This window comes from Vidua chalybeata, chromosome 8, assembly GCF_026979565.1.
Source record: "Vidua chalybeata isolate OUT-0048 chromosome 8, bVidCha1 merged haplotype, whole genome shotgun sequence".
Classification (NCBI taxonomy): domain Eukaryota; kingdom Metazoa; phylum Chordata; class Aves; order Passeriformes; family Viduidae; genus Vidua; species Vidua chalybeata.
The window spans coordinates 6,720,611-6,737,147 of NC_071537.1; the positions used below are offsets into that span (position 1 = coordinate 6,720,611).

Sequence of the window (16,537 nt, forward strand, 5' to 3'; positions counted from 1 at the left end):
GTAACTTGCTTAAGTCACAAACTGCTGTTCAGTCACATGGTATTTCTGTGAAATGTGGAGCCCGATTCTGTTTGAGCAGTGCAGTCTGCTCTTGGGGACTGTGAAACACACCAATATGTCAATTAGTCTATTTCTGGATTCAAGACCTGTGTATAGACTGTAGATCAAGTTCTCTCTCTATGGACATGTACATATAAATAAATGAAAGAAAGTTGAGGAAACAGGTGTGCATTTTGCAAGCAAAGTGGACAGTGGGTGCTTTGGCTGCCCCATTAGAGCCGGTATGGCCTTGGGACTGAGGGCAGTCCTGGAGGCCTTGCTGGGCTCTGCTTCTGGAGCACTCACATCAGGATTAGCATTAGCAGCACTGCTGACACAGCTTCCTCTGCAGGGAATGCACTTGGTGTGTTCCAGGAGCAGGAGCACTTCCAAATGCAAATCCAAGCACAGGAGGTGGGGACCATGGGGAGTTCTGCCTCAAGAGCACACGGCTGGCCTGAACTAAGAAGCTGTGCCTGTGCACAGCAGTCAGGAAGAGCAAAGAGTGACTGTCAGCTTGGTGCAGACCATGTGCACCAGTTCTGCTGCATAAACAGAGGGCAGAAGAAGCAGGACAAGAGTAACACTACCAGCAAAGCCAGCTCATGGGAGTAGTAGAGTAGCTTTGAATATTTAGCTGGTATGGAATCTTTAAAGTGCCTGATTAATGTATGTTATTTACTGGTTTGAGAAACTCCCAGGAAATTTGTGGTTGTATGACCAGAAACATTCAGCAGAAAAATTGGCTTGATTCCAAGCATTTTAAAATAAATATATATAGTCCAAAAGAAGATTAAAATGGTATCTGGACAAGGTATCTGTTGGAGTTGAGTCAGTAATTTAGAATGGAAGGGACCTCTGGAAGTAATCTGCTTCCAGCTCTAACCACATCAGTGCCAGCCTGGCTCAGACCCTCTTCCTGAGCACAGCCAAGCAGTGCTCATGGATAAAAAAGTCTTTTTTCTTCAAACTGTATTTTCACTTTTGGTAAATAGTACATAACAGACTATGCTGTTACACAGGGAGGGGAGAGCAGCAGAGCTATCTCATTTCAAGTAGTTAAATAAAAATAATTCACAAAAATACTAATTTAGTCTTCAGACTAGCTTAAGAATGTATCTGTAAGGATGGCTTCAGATGGAATAAACTTTGTGTAGCAAGCAGTCCAGGCTGGAGGCAGTTTTACCCTAAAAACTCTTAATTAAATTGCATCAAGATTATATCTGAGGTACAGACTTGCTGGAGAGAGAAAGTAATGTTAAACTTCTTCATTTTGGCTACAATAGGTGTATAGACAAAACATGGGAACATCTATGATGGATTTTTACTCCTTACAAAACAATATTTGAGAAAAGAATTCATTTTTTTTTAAACGAGTTTTTTGCCAATCTTGATAAACATTTGTATTTCCACTGGAGTTCTTAAAGCTTTCGCTATTGGAAGAGAATCTGAAATAGGAAGTATTCTAAAAATGTTTGTAATAACTAGGAGCAAACTCTTGGCTGCTGTTGTGAGCAGAGGCATTCAGATTCTTGCCAACTGATGTGTAGAAGTGAATGAGGAACCGAAAGTCTTGGCTGTATATGATTGAGGTAACCAAGAGTTGTAATTAATTCCCCAGCTTTAAAAACAGCTGCTAGGAGGAACAGATTTTATGATCGGTCATTAGACTAATATCCTATCTAGTAATTGTAACTAAAAGAAAAGAGTTTTACCAGAAAATTAAGAATCTGATCCTCACTAAGAAGAAAAAAATTACTTCTACAGAGATTTGGTTTGTTTCTGAATTTGTTTTAATACACACTTTTCTGCACATTCAGAAATAATATAGTGGAGCAAAGGATTCTTCTTTGATTTTGCGAAATCCTCAACCTGGTGTATAACTCTTCAAATGCTGAGGCAGGTATTTTAAATCTGCAAGAGAAAAGACTCAAGGAATCCTGCTGTAGCTGCAGGAAGAATAGGGCAGGGAAAGATGCTGTGTGGGTCTTGACAGATTTTGTCCTGAAACTCCTTTTCAGCAAAGGTAGAATGGGAGAGCTGCAAGCAAATTCCTTTCTCTTTCTACTCTTTTTTTCCATACCAGAAATAAATCTTTGACATTGAAACTTGGCACTCTTTCTTATTTTTTATTTTTGCATTTTACTGGGGAGTAACTTAGTACTAACTTTACCAACCAGCTTCTCAAAGAGATTCTTCTTCTTTTTGAAAGCTAGGTTCCTTTTTCCTTGCAATGTGCTTTCCTGATGATTTCTAGCAGTTCTACAGATTACTAGATAAGTTTCAAGTGTTCTGTATTGACAAATGCAAAGTGCAGGAATATAAATTTCTACTGCCAATAGAACAGATTGATTTTTTTTTAAGTGGAATCTCTCTTGAGGCAGCAGCATAAACCCAGAATAGGAGAGCAGTGGTTAATTTGTCATTACTGAGAAGTGAAAATTTTGCAAATAAGTCATGAATTTGAAGTGTACAGTCACCTCTTTATGAATCTATGGGTATCATGCATTTCTATATAGCATTTATTAAGGAAGGAATAACAGTTGAGAGTGCTGAATGAGCAGGCAGCCAGTAACTACCAGTTGGTTAGAAATACTTTAAAGCAATGCCTTCTGTAAGGGAGACAGTTTGGCTGATATGCAAAATGTGTACTGTAGATGCAGACAAGCTTTTTTTGAGTTTCTATCATTTCACCTCTTCCCCAGCATATCTTTAGTTCCATTTTTCAGTATCGCTCCCATTTGTCTTGAATACTCTGTAATGTGAATGTTGTCTACAGGTCTTATCTAGTGTATGGATTTTTTAAAATTGGTTATTGTTAGTAGTGCAATTTTTTGTTAAGAATTTTTAAAAACTCATATTTTAGCCATGCTGCTTTAAGGTTGGCATGTCAACTGAATGAGTGTCACTGAAATCTTCAGGCATAACTTTGATATCCATTTCAAAGTGTCTCATTGCTCATTGGAAAAGTCTCATCTTTGTATTAATTTAGCTATGTCTCCTTTTTTTATATTTCTGAGTGTCTGTATAGCTGTGCAATGTTTTGGGTTTTTTTAAGAAAGCACAGTTATTTGTAAAATAGTTTGAACTTCTGTTGGAAAAAAGTTTACCCAGGCAGAGACTTAAACCAAAAAGGTGGCCCCTAGCTTAGCTCTTGTTAGTGTCCCTCAGAGCTCCACTACTTGTATGAATTTTTTGAAGTTGTATTTATTTCTCATGCATTGTGTGGTGTTGACAAATCCTTTGTTCAATTTTCAATTAAATGAAATGTGAGTCGTGAATTCTTTGGGGAAGGTGATTGGCCACAGTCCCACACAAGCCGGGTTCTGGTGGCGGAGGAGAGAAGCAGGAAAGGGAAATAAAAAGATGTTGGGTTATGAACGCTGGTGAGTGCTTTGCAGAGAGCTGCAGCAAGCCCAGGTGAAAAGCTCAGGCTTTCTGTGGGGTGAGTTGGCTCTCAAGTCCCCTCGCTCAGGGACACCTCCCCAGCAGGGCAGCCTGGCTGCCAGGAGGGTCCTGCTGCCATGGATGTGCAAGGTGCTGCTGTGGGACCACCCTGTCCCACTCCACTCACTCTACTCACCTTTGGGCACAGGTGGATGTTGCCACTACTGCCACTTGTCCCCATCAGGGCTGGGTTTACCCCTGTGACCACAGCTCTGGCAGCTGCCATGGAGGAGGGCCTGCAAATAAAGCAGATATTCTCCATGGTAGCAAGCACTTTGCTCTCTGTGTAGTAAAACCATAGCTCTATCAATAATTATTAACTCAATAGTTTCAGTAATTATTAACGACTCATTAGTTGATGCTATCATTATATTCAGATTATGATCCTTGCATGCCATTTTTAACCTTGGGCTGCTTTCTATGCAAAATACTTTTTCAACTCAGAAATGTGTCCTTGTATGAAAATGGCAAAAAATCAATGATGTTTCTGCTGAAAGCATCTAAATTGCAGTTAACTTTTATGTTTGTCTGACTTAACAGCATAGATTTACCTGAGACTTAATTACTTTGCAATGTTCTTGATCAAATGGTATGGAAGTATGTAAGTCACAGGCTGGTTTTGTGACCTCCAGGAGTTCATGAAGAAGGGCAAGCTGTGCATGGTGAACACACATGTTTATTAATTATGATTTTCTTTTGGTAGAACTCCTAAGTAAAAAAAAAAAGCATTGGCAGTTTTGCTTTCTTAGCTCCCAAGTTGTCTTTTTTTTTCTTTTTCATGTGAAAAAGGTGATTCCTTCTTAATATATTCTAATATGTGCATGGATGTCTCTACCAAAATCTAACACTGTACACAAATAATTGACAATTATCAATTTTAAGTTAAATCCATTGGTTTCTTGTAGTTAATGTGAATTAATTAAGTTTTATTAATCAGAGGTCATGGGAATGGGAAAATTAGAAGTTTTGCCATCATAGTGCAGCTATGGATTTACAAACTGTAACTTATTTTCTAGTCCAGATCTGATTTTTTTTTTTCAACTCCAGTCTCCTTTCCCTTCCCATCTCTATATACACAGTCTTTTTATCCCTTTATTTTTTCCCCCTAAACCCTGACTGAATAGAATTTTTCCAGTATGTTTTTTTAGTATGTTGTATAATTTATAAAAAATACTGAACTCTAGTGGGAGGAAAGTGGCTGTATAATGTTGGGAGCAAGCTGATGATTAAATTTGTAATTTTGTATCCCGAAGCTTTGCTACTGGGAATTTTGTTGGGTTTACTCTTCTTTTTACTGTGAGTTATTTCATAATTCATTACACTGCACATTGTTTTTTTCCATAGAGTCCTAATGTCTTAAGCCTGTAGGTTTTCAAATGAAATATTTTTACAAGTATCACTTTAAAAGAGAAGCCTTGGACTTTTGAATACTTGGTATTGAATGTGCCAGGTTTGAACAATGACTTTTTTGGGCTGTTTCACCAATGCCCTTACAATGATGATCAAAAAAGTGTAGTACTGTGGTCTGAACCAAGTATTCAAATTACTTCAAAAGTTTTTATCAGTTTCTTGGATGCAATTTGCTTTTTCTTTTATAATAATGGTCATTGAAATCATTAAGTAAGATGAATTCTTCCTACCTTCTTCAGTATGGCTTTTTATTAAAGTTCGATTTATTTCTCAAGCCTTGTATAGTATTGACTAATCCTTGGTTCAATTTTCAATTTAATGACTAAGTTCTGAATTCTTTGGAAGAGGTAATTGGTCACAGTCCCAAGCAAGCTGGGTTTCTGGTGACAGAAGAGAGAAGGGAAAAAGGGAAGTAGAAAGATGTTGCTTTATGAAATCCCGTGGGTATTTTTCATATATATTTCACCAACTATCAATAAAATATGTTGCTAATTTAAAAATAATAGAGCATAAAACCAGAGTGTATGAAGTTATAGTGAGTGCTGAAGTAAAAGAAGTTTTTAAGCTTGACATAATTTCCTATTCATTCTTTCACTTAGCTTACAAAAGGGAGATGAGGAAATGGTATCTATTACTTCCCTGAGCAGAAGATACTGGAAAAAAAAAAGGTCAAAAGGAATGAACTTTTAGTTCCACTATAAGTAATGTTCTGCTTCTCTTGTAAATTTTTTTGGGTTTACTCCTAATAAGCTGTTCCTGAAAGAATATTTCTTTTTAGCTCTTTACATGCTTAATGTTAGTGGTTTGAGATCTAAAATCAGTTTCTGGAGAAGACATAGTTACACAAATTGTTTTCTTGTCATTGAGCTGACTATAGGGAAAGGAAATCCCACTTTTTTATTAGGCAGTTTTGGTCACGTTGGTTGCGTGGAGAGGACATTGCAGTCAAAGATCCCTTCTATGAAAAGTTCAGATGTTTGGATTTTCATGAAGCATTTTTAGAAGCTCGGTTGCAAAGCTGGCTGGTATGTGGATTCCAATTTACAGCTGATGTTACGTTTCTAAAGCATTCTTTGAATCTACTGGGAACTGATCTTTGTGTGTATTAAAAAATAATCTGGATTATTTTTCAAGCGCAGAGGAGATAGAGCTGAGTATTGATTTTTTTTTTTTTTTTTTTGCAAAGTGAATTGTCAGTATTTGAGTTGATGTAAAGATATTTTCAGTTTAATAGTTGTGACAGTTTGTATAAGTGATAGTCGTCAGTAAGAGAATGAAAATCTGGTTCTAGGTGTGCTGTTGTCTTGGTGCTACTAATTAGATGTGACATTGAGCTGCTGTTTCACTGCCTGCCAGTGACTTGTGCCCTATAACCATAAATAAATTGATTTGATGTGATGTGTTCAACAAAATAACCAGAAATAGATGTATGGTTGTGGAAACCTTTACTGGTTGTATAGTTGTGTGTTTATACTGCAGCGTTTTGTCCAGAATTTAATTGAAAACAACTCAATGTGGTTTGGCTGCCTTTCTAGGTACAGAAAGATTATTATATACAAAACCTTGGCCTTCTTGCAGCATTTATTTGGAATAAGTTAAATATAAGTCCTCATTTCTCCTGGCCATGGTAACATAGAATTTCAGAAGAGTGTTGGTCTGGTTTTACCAGGCAAAGGGTGGGGCTGGGGCTTGTATGCAACAGGAACTTCATTTTGGTACAGATGGGTCTTCTATTTCATCTCTGAAGAGCTGTTAAGATCACGAATCATTTTACTACATCTGCTTTAGTTCCTTTGGGCTTAGCTTGTTCAGTGGGGGAATGTGGGAGTCTGAACACTCAGTGGGTCACACAGGATATTATTCAGGCTTGTGCTTTGCTTTAATAGCCATCTAGCCATTAATGTTGATGAGAAATGTACCAGTTGCCAAAAAATGGTGTTTCTGCAGTGCAGAAAAACCAGACTGTTCTCTTAAGTTCTATGGTATTTCAAATTGTATGATTATGGAGCTTCTAGGTGCATGTGAGGTGCCTGTTGCTTTGGCTGTGTTATTGTTAAGAGTGTAATTTGTATTACCTGCAGTCTTAAAGCTTTGTTTGTGAGAGTGTAGCTTTTCTATCAGAAAAGTAACTTCTAAGCCCTTTAAAATGTGACTTTTAAGCCCATTATTGAAATCAAAGAGTTACTACTTCTTAGTGCAAATAAATTATATTGTATATCTTATTTCCATGGAGACTAGCATCTGTGATGCATGTTATTGTAATCACAGCGGATAATAACTTCTCATATTTTTGGTTTTGATGGCAATATCCATGTCAGTATTCAGGTATTTAATGCTGCCGGGTCCGATAGTGAAAATGGCCAAGCAGTTTCTGTGTGTGGAGAAAACGCTTCACTCTGTCTGTTAGTTCCATTATAAAGAACTCCAATATTTTGAGTTTATTGCAGGTGATTACTAGTAGCTGTCTTATCACCATTGATTAGATACTTCCAAGATACATATAAATAATTACTGTTGTAGAGGGTTTTCTTTTAATGCATACACTTGAATGTTTTCAGTTTTTTTCCTTCCATCTCAGAGATGAGCAAACCCCTGGGTTGCCCTGTCTCATGTGCACGTATTCACAGTGCATCAACTCACAGGTTCTTGTCAGTCCCCTTTATCTGTAATTTGCAATGCAGTGATTCATAACAAGGTAAAGTTTTTATTGGTTTGATGTCACACATGGTATTATTAATGAACTTAATAACCTTATTTCAGTATTTCTTATTAGACTATATTTCAGTATTTCTTATTAGACTACCTGAGTTTTGCACAAAATATTTACATGATGACCAAGTAATGCTTAAGCAATATTGGAGGAAGCTTTTTTCCTATCATAACATTAGGAAAAAAAGAATTGATCTTTTCCATTTCTTTAGAGTCAAAGGAAATCATCAGAGTTGGGTTTAATAAAGACTAAAAGGATGTCAGTGAGTAAGAGCACTTAAAGACGAGCTATGTTGGTGTTTGTGCTAAATTGCTCTGCTAAGAAGAGCTCCACCTAAAACTGAAGGCCTTTATTTTACCTGCTTTTGACACTTCAAAGTTAAATGCAGGTTTTCTGCTGCCTTGTCTTTATCTCCTCCATTCAAATCCTGTAATTGCTGTAAGAATGCCCCAGCAATTCGTGATAATTGCTAAACAGTTTGCTTTTTACATGCCGTGTAACCTGCTTCACCATGCAATTGGAAGGTGCAATTTTTTAGGAGTAGCTTAGCCAAAGAGTACCTGCAATGTGTCAGAAGTATTTGGGAAAATAAGATACAGCTCTCATTCTGTTCAGTAACAAGCCTGTTCTGGATTTGCTGATGTCTAAAGTTTTCAGTGCTCATCAGGCAGACATGCAGATGTTTAATTTTCCTACGATGAATTGTCACATTTCTTTTCAGACAAGTAGTTTATGATGGTGAAGGTAGACATGTGCATAGCATTTGCCATATTGTGGTGTTAATGAATTGCTATTTTAAATATGATCTTGGTGCAACATGTAACTCATTTCAGAATGAAATTATCATCATATTTTGTAACTTGTATTTTTTGGGTTTTACAAGTTATCCTGTAGATCAGAAAATGAGACCCACTGGCTTGCTATTTAGGATGACTAGTAAGAAAATATCAAGATTTTTGTCCATATAAGTACAGTCCTTCCTAAAAGTAAAACAAACCAAACAGGAAAAATGCAGTGTTTGTCTGAGATCGTTTTGTCTCCCCGAGCACAGACCACAGCTGCAAAGATTAACAGCAAAAGGTAGAACATCCCACTTCCCTTTTTTCCCTGTTTTATAGTCATCAAAAACCTGGTTTTTCTAATATTCTACAAAACAGTTGGTGCCTGTTCACTCAGTAACACTCAAGCAGACACCAAGATATATCCAGTCCTATAAAGCTGCTGCAGCTGATAGGGTATGGAATGTAACTATATGTGAAAAATGCCGAAATTACAAACTGGGCAGTGTTGAATCAAAGGAAAGAAGCTGAAGAACTTATTTTCTGATATTACATGAGATATTTTCTGATATTTGTACTAGAAAAATTGTGTGTGAATAATTAGTCGCAAGATAATTTTGAGTGTTGGCTGATTCCGTTGTTTCACTGATGAAAATTGTTTTCAGGACAGAGTGTGTTGTTCAGAGGTTTTGGAGAGAAAGGTGAGCAGTGTGAAAAGTTGACTTTTTTTAGGGGATTAAGCAAGTGGAGGTCTGCTCAGGACAGCTGTGAGTACAGAAAAACCCTCCTGACTCACAGGGTTTCAGCACACAGTAAGAGCTGCAGGGGAGGAAAACAGAACTCCAGGTTAAGCAAAAAAACAATTAATTTAAATTGTCTAAAATTTGAATATGTCTAAAATTTGATCAGCCTGGTCTGGAACCCATTACAAACATTCCAGTGAACTTTGGGTACAAGTAAGGAATAGTTTAGCAATCAAATAAGTGGCACAGAACAGAAAGAGAAATTATGAAAATGTGGTTGAAATTTTATTTTTATTGGTGGTATCTCCTTATGGTAAAAGTCCATTTTAGTAGCTTTTTCAAACTTAGTCTTCCCTTCCTTGTTAAGTTTTTAATAGTATCATCAAATTTCTTCTTTCAAACAAAATGGGCATAAGAATATCTTTTTGGCAGTTGCTAAGTTGTGACTGTAAAAGGAGTTGTGCAAAAAACAATAATTGGGATTGCTGTTCAACAGGAATTTTTTTATAAGCAGCAGATAGTTCCCTTCTGATTTCTTTTTGGCAGTTCTAGTCACACACACACACACATATATGTAAATATTTAAATGTATTAATAAATTTAGTTATTTTGGAAAAAAAGTCACACACACCCCTTTCACCTAACATTCTGTATATCTAGAAGAAATATATCTTAATTCAACATATTTGTCTGGTATGTTTCGTGAAAATATTAAAAAAACAGGGAGGACCAATAAAAATGTTTGTTGAAGTTAACTGTATCAATGTAAACCTGAGAATGGTGGGAAAATACATTTAAATTTCCATTTGAATGATACTAAAGATGTGTATATCTTTGGTATGGAGGAAGGATCACATAGCAAGGAAGAGTAAGTCAGTTTTTGTCATAGAAGTCTTGATACAAATTGTGGAACAGTAGCATTTTTAGATTTAGGATTTAGATTCAATTATGGAAAAAATTGAATCAGATTTTTATTCAAGCAGTCTTTCATTATTATTTGAAAGAAAAAAAAATCACAAATCAGTAAATTAATTTCCAAGTTTGTAAATATGTTTTCTAGTATATTTTGGTTTCTTAGAATGTCATATTGCTTCTAGCTGTAGTGTATACTAATGTTTTAAGTAGCTAATGTATTATCTTTTACATTACATTGCCATCAGTCTTTTTCTAATGAGTGGTTTGTAATTAATGCCTGTTTCTAGTGTGGAGGGAAATAACTTAAATCAGTTTTCTGTGTAGATTTAATTTGACTGCAGAAATTATTTCCTTCATTTTCATTGTTTGTTATACTGTATAGTGTAGTTATTCTATAAATATTACTACAGCTTTTTATTTTATTTAAACCTTCTGTCAGTGTGTTTCAACATTTCTGAACCCTCTAAAGAAATACAGAAGTTAAATCTGGAGATGGAGGCACATCCACACGTGTGCATCGTTGCACCTGTGCATGTGTAAGACTTAACAGTGAATAATACAGTTTATAACTCATAATTAGGGCATGCTTTAGTGACTACTGAGCTATTTAAGCATCCCAAGATCAGGGGTAGCTCTTGAATGCTCAGAAAACATTTCCCTTTCTGTAATTGGGAGCTTTCTCAGTGCCTGGGGAATGAAAGTGTTTCTGTCATCGTGGATTCCTTAGTCCAGGTTTACATCAGGAGGGCTGGAGAAGAGCTTTGGAAAAGACTTTGCTACACTGGCACAAGCTCTCTTTTTAGGCTTCAGTGCTGTGTCACACGGAGAAGAAAACCATCTATTCCTTTCCTAAACCATAGATTGAAATCCTCCCAGAACATTACAAGAAAATTATTTTATTTCCTTTGTGTCCAGTGTTTCTAAGGAGAAAATCAAGAGTTTGGTGATACCCATTTCCTTTCACTGCTCCTTTCCCCTGTAAATAATCTCACAGCCTCTTTGCTGTGCAGGTCATATATAATAACTCTATTCAGTAATAGAGTTGAAAAAAGCAATAATACTAAAGTCAATGCTTTAAGGATGTTTGCCAAAAATGTTTTTTCAATAATACAAAGAACTGAGTCTTCCAAAGAGAAGAAACTGCTTCCCAGTTTTGGAATTTAATGTTTTTTTGGGGGGGTTGACATGAAATATTCCTTCCTGTCCTCTCGGCATGCAGAGTTGTCTGGGAGAATGTAATACTTTACAGACATATTCACAGACATTTTCACTTTTTTCCTCAAAAGGCATTAGACTATACCTTGCAAGAATACCTAAGATCCCCTTTGGCAACTCCGATAATTCGGCCAAAAATAAATATTTTTATCCCTAGCACTGACATGGGTTCAGTTTCTGCTACATAGTGTGTTACATACCCCTGATAGGAAATATGAACAATTTGGAAAAACAGTATTCTTCTAGTTGATATAAAGTCAGTAAAAAAAGATTTCTTATTTGTGCTTGGGTGATCAAATTTTTCTTAGCAATTATTTGAAAGAATGTGACATGCTTACTAAATTCTAGTAAAGATTTATGATGTTAATGCTTACAAATAGTTAAGCAAATTTAGACTATCAGAAATTATTTTACAGTGTAAAATTAAGCTTACAAAAACAACTATTTCCTTTTCAGTTCCTGAAAATAAGCAGTTAAGTTTAAGAGCAAAAGTCTTATGCTCCAATTACCCTGCTATGGCATAATTTTTTTTTCATTTTCTATTTTTGTATGCACCTAATATTTTTTAAAGTTTAGGTGATCGATGTTGCACTGCTTATAAGACATTGTCATACACACTTTCCTAGATGCTGTAACTTCTGTATTTATTAATGGACATTATTTATTATGTCTTGTCTTAGAAATTCTGAATGGAAGTGCTGTATCTAATGTTAACTTAGGTTCTGCTTATGAGACTACAGTATTACTGGTGGCATTCTTACCTCTGAATCAAATAATAATCTAACTTCATATATAGTTTTGGAATAAATAGCAAATGAGATGGCATCACATTTGTCTGTTGCCTGTAAAAGGGATGTTTATTTATCATCCCATTGTATTTGTAAATTATTTCAGACTGATAATTTCATTAAGCATTTGAAGATTAAAACTGCATTGTGTTTTGACATTCATGTAAATATTTGGCCATTTAAATTATACTAGCAAGCTTTAAACTTCTGATTAGTCTCTGTGCAGCTGTGGAGTTCAGTACTGGTATGTTCGAAAAGGTTTGGAAAAATTTCTTTTCACTGACATTTAATTTCTGGGCTTTCAGAACAAGGAAAGGCTATAAGACACGAGATGATTTTCTCCTGCATTGTGTTTCCAGAGCACACATCCAGTATTGAACTGAAAGTGGCAGTGGGCTTGTGCTCTGCAGTGCCTCAAACACTGGTGCATACAAATGAGCTAAAGCCTGGGCTGTGGAATCGATGGACTTTGTCCCGTAAAAGCCAAGTGTTCACAGCTCCACATCAAAATGTTCTATTAATTTTAAAGTTAATGGACATCTTGTGTCCTCTTATTTTATTGTTGGGGTTGGTTTTTTTTTTAATAATAAAATGCTAAGGAAAGTACTTCTTTGTTTGTTTTTTTTTTTTTCTCTCCAGGCTAATCATTCCTGTTTTGTTGCATCGTAATCTTAACAAGTATTTAATAAATAGTCTTGGGATTGCTTGCTTTTTTTTTATAAAAGGTACATTTTCTGAGCTCTGTGATACAGAGATACTGCTCGAACTATTTCAGTATAAAATACTCTGAATGTATGCCTGTCACTGACAATGAAGTACTAATATCTGCTTTGTCTTCCTCCTTATTTAAATAACTACTAAGCGTTGCAGGAGCTAGTAAAACAGAGCTATTAATTAGATCAAATTAAAATAAACTTGCTTTAATATGATATAGCTAATTGGTTAAAATTTCCCTTTCTCCTGTGTGGTTCTGTTAGTTTTTCTCCCTTGCAGCAAGGTTTCTTGATAATAAATGTTCTTTCATTATTAGCAATTTTCTTCTAACCTCTGTGTCATTTAGCTGATTTTCATCCTTCTCGTGTTTTGTGTTCCTATAGGTCTTTGGCTCTTCACATATATTATCAAGTCTTAATTTGAGGGGCAGACAGAAAGGCTAAAGTCATTGTGCTGGGTATACAAAGATGTTTGGGTTTGTGAGTGAACTTGCTGGGGTGGGGGGGTGTTTGAGAGCTCCAAATGGTCTTCACCTGCATTCCTCTTAGCCTGAGGTAGAGTGGTGTTTCTTGCAGGTGCCAGAAAGAATAATCAAGGAAACTATTCATCTGGTTTGGGTTGATAAATAAAATCACTTTACTTCATGAGAAAGCTTGTGACTGTGCCAAAGTTAATAAAAAGTTGAGATGAACTTTGCTTGTTATGTTCAAAGGCACTCTCCTTCCAAAAACAGCTTTCCATCAGATACTGCTGGGATATGGGAAGTCTCCTTGCCATCAGTGAGTCATACATGTTGTAATCTGCAGGCTGTGTCCCTGCATGGGAGCCAAATGTTCAGAGATACCTACATATCTTGGGTCCCAGCTGTCCCTCATTTCTTTCATGTGGTCTCTCCCTGGAGGAGGAGGGAAGGGTGAAATGCTGGGGATCACCTCGGGAGTTTCTAGTCTTTGCACTACAGAATATTTTCACTGTTAAGTTATCCACTGTGTAGTTCTGCTTAAAGGAGTCTTTGGATTCAAAGGAAACTCAAGAGCATCAGAGTCTGTACTGACAAGCACTTTTAAAAAGAGCTTTTGGTAACTTTTTTATTTCTTTTTATTGTTTAATTATACCCTTTCTCCATATCTGCTCATCATGCACTTTGCCATGATTGCCAACAGTGGTTAGAGGTCATTGCTGCCTTTCTTCAAAAAGTCAGACGTTGCAACGCCAGCTCTTCCTCCTGACATTCTCTTTCAGACAAGACTTGTGACTTTCTGGAGAAATCTTATCACTTTGGGCCATTTTTTGAATGGGTGAGAGAATACCAACTGTAAAAGGAAGGAGTAGGTTGGCCTGAGGTAACTCCTGTGACAGGGTTGTGGTGGCCACCTCCCTTCAGTAGTTGAGTGTTTTTCTGCTCTGCTCAGAGACGGAGTGGACAAGAGTTGTCTCATGTTGAGAACAAACTCACAGCAATGTCTCTTCTCCTGCCATGCAAAGCTAACAGGACGTCCACCCTGGACGGGCCTTGACTTTCAAACATCTTGTCTTGCTAATGAAATCCAGTTCTGGGCTTTGAGCTACAGAACTAATGTAAGATTTCAGAAGAAACCATATACAGTCAAAATAGATGACTTCCTAAAGGAGTATAATTAAATGGCCAGAATAACAGGGTGTTAAAAGGAAAACCATCTTGAGGTTTTTGTTGCATTTTTTTTTTCTTTCACTGTTCTAAGCATCCATTTCTTTCCTGGATTCTCTCACTAGACAGCTTTCTACTTCAGCGCACTAACAGAAATTAGGGGGAAAAGTGGTTGTAATTTGTTTTTCAGCCTTTTGTAATTTTCATGTTTGTCAGCATTCCTTAAATGCGAGTTTACTTCCTGATCTTCATTATGATAGTTCCTCTTCTATTCAGACGTAATGATTTGGAAATATTTTTTTGAGCTTAATCACTTAGAGTGAGACTTACAAAGAAACCGTCATAGGAAAACTGAGATTTGAGTACTTGGAGCAAAGCTCAGAAATAATGGTTTCCTCATTGTTTGATAAGAATGTGCAGTTATATTATTGTGATCTTTGGATGTTGTTTTTGTTACAGATTTGCCTGCTGCCAAAGCAAATTCATGTCATTTGTGTTTTTGACAGTTAAAATATTCAATTAGTGTTGTTTGAAATTGCAGTAATTGTTCATGTTGTTTCCATACAGCACATTGCAACATTTGTGAATTGCTAGCTTAAAGCTACATTGCATATAAATAAAGGACTAAAGCAGAAGAGCAATTCTTTTTTAAAAAAAACGAAGTTTATCTTCTTCCACAGACATTTCTAATACTTCTTTGTATCTTGACACTTAGTAGTTTATTGTTTAAATTTTTTGAAATTTAATTATGTAACAGAAGTTTTGGTATAAATGAGCATGGCATTTAAACAAATGAACAAAAATCAAGCTGAAAACTCCATCAGGGTTGTTTCTGTAGGCAACTATTTACTTGTTTCATTCTGGAATAACCTTTAAGTCTTGGAACTGCAATTAAGGTTATATTGGTCATGTTATTCTTACGTACATTACTGGATATTAACAATGGAAGTCTGAGAAAAAAGAGTAGGTGCCTGTGGGAAGTGCAGAAAATAGTGACAAAGCTTAGGAAGTTGATACAAGTCTGCTTCTTCAAACTCAGTGCTGTTCTATAGCAAACTGCTGAGCAGTTTTTATTTCTATAGCATTTTTATTTCTGTATTAAGATTAATCTTCTGCTATTAAGATTATGGGAAAGGAGTGACAGCCATGCAGCCAAGGAGAGAGCCATGGACTGAGCTAATCCACTTCCATCTGTGGAAAGCCATTGCACAAACTGAGTAAATGAGCACATCCTCCAAAGAGGAGGCTCAGCTCCAGACAGTTCAAACATCCACAATTGAATAGCAACAAAGTAAATGCAGAAGGCTGGAGGAGAAGGCTGTCTACCTGAACTCAGTAAATTGAAACCAAATATAAAATTTCCTGTGGAGGTTTCTACACTGTCGGCCTCTCTCTTCTTGGGAATCAAAAAAAACAACAAATTAAATTTCTATCCTTGAAGCTGAAACATATGAGTTCTCCTTTCAAATAGAATATCTGTTGATGGAATGATGGTAGACAGTCATTTGAAATAGTCTAAAAGGAATGTGCTTTAGGGGAAAAATTGTTAAAGTCATTAAGGGCTGCTTTTATTAGGAAAAAAGTTGCCAAAGTTCTCAGACACTGAGGTCTGTAAATAATTGATCCCTGCCTAGGTCTGTCATATGAAAGTCAGTTATAGGGATTGCACCTCAGTTATCCTTTTTGGGTTTTTGTTTGTTTGTTTTTAAAAAGGTATTTGAGGTTATTTGAGTTAAAATTTAAATAGTATTTATTTTGCAAGATAAGTATGAGAAAAGGGTTTCCCTCTTTGAAGAAACTTTTTAGGCTATTGTTAATTGAGATTTGTTCTAGATATACCTAAGCAATCTGTAAGTACATAAGAGTTTTGTCACTCCAAACACCCTTTTGCACAGACTACTGGAAAGCTGCTCATAGTGTTATGTTTTATAACACAAATGGGCTACATTCAAAGTGATACCTAGGCTGATGGTGCAGTGCTCCTAATAAAATGGATAATGAGGTTATGTTGAATAGTAGTATTTTATTTAGGACTGGGAGTTTTTGTGAATATCTCCAAAGGTGCAAAATCACTTGGCAGGCAGTTAATCAATTAGGTGAAGTTAATGGATTTCCTAATGTATTTTAAAATAATAATTTGCTTTTAATAT

At 36.1% G+C, this 16,537-nt stretch overlaps 1 protein-coding gene across 1 annotated transcript in view; it reads left to right on the forward strand.

Annotated features, from left to right (window-relative positions):
- Nucleotides 1-16,537, forward strand: part of PDZD8 (PDZ domain containing 8) — a 52,607-nt gene that overhangs the window by 30,159 nt on the left and 5,911 nt on the right. The gene's annotated exons all lie outside the window — the stretch shown is intronic.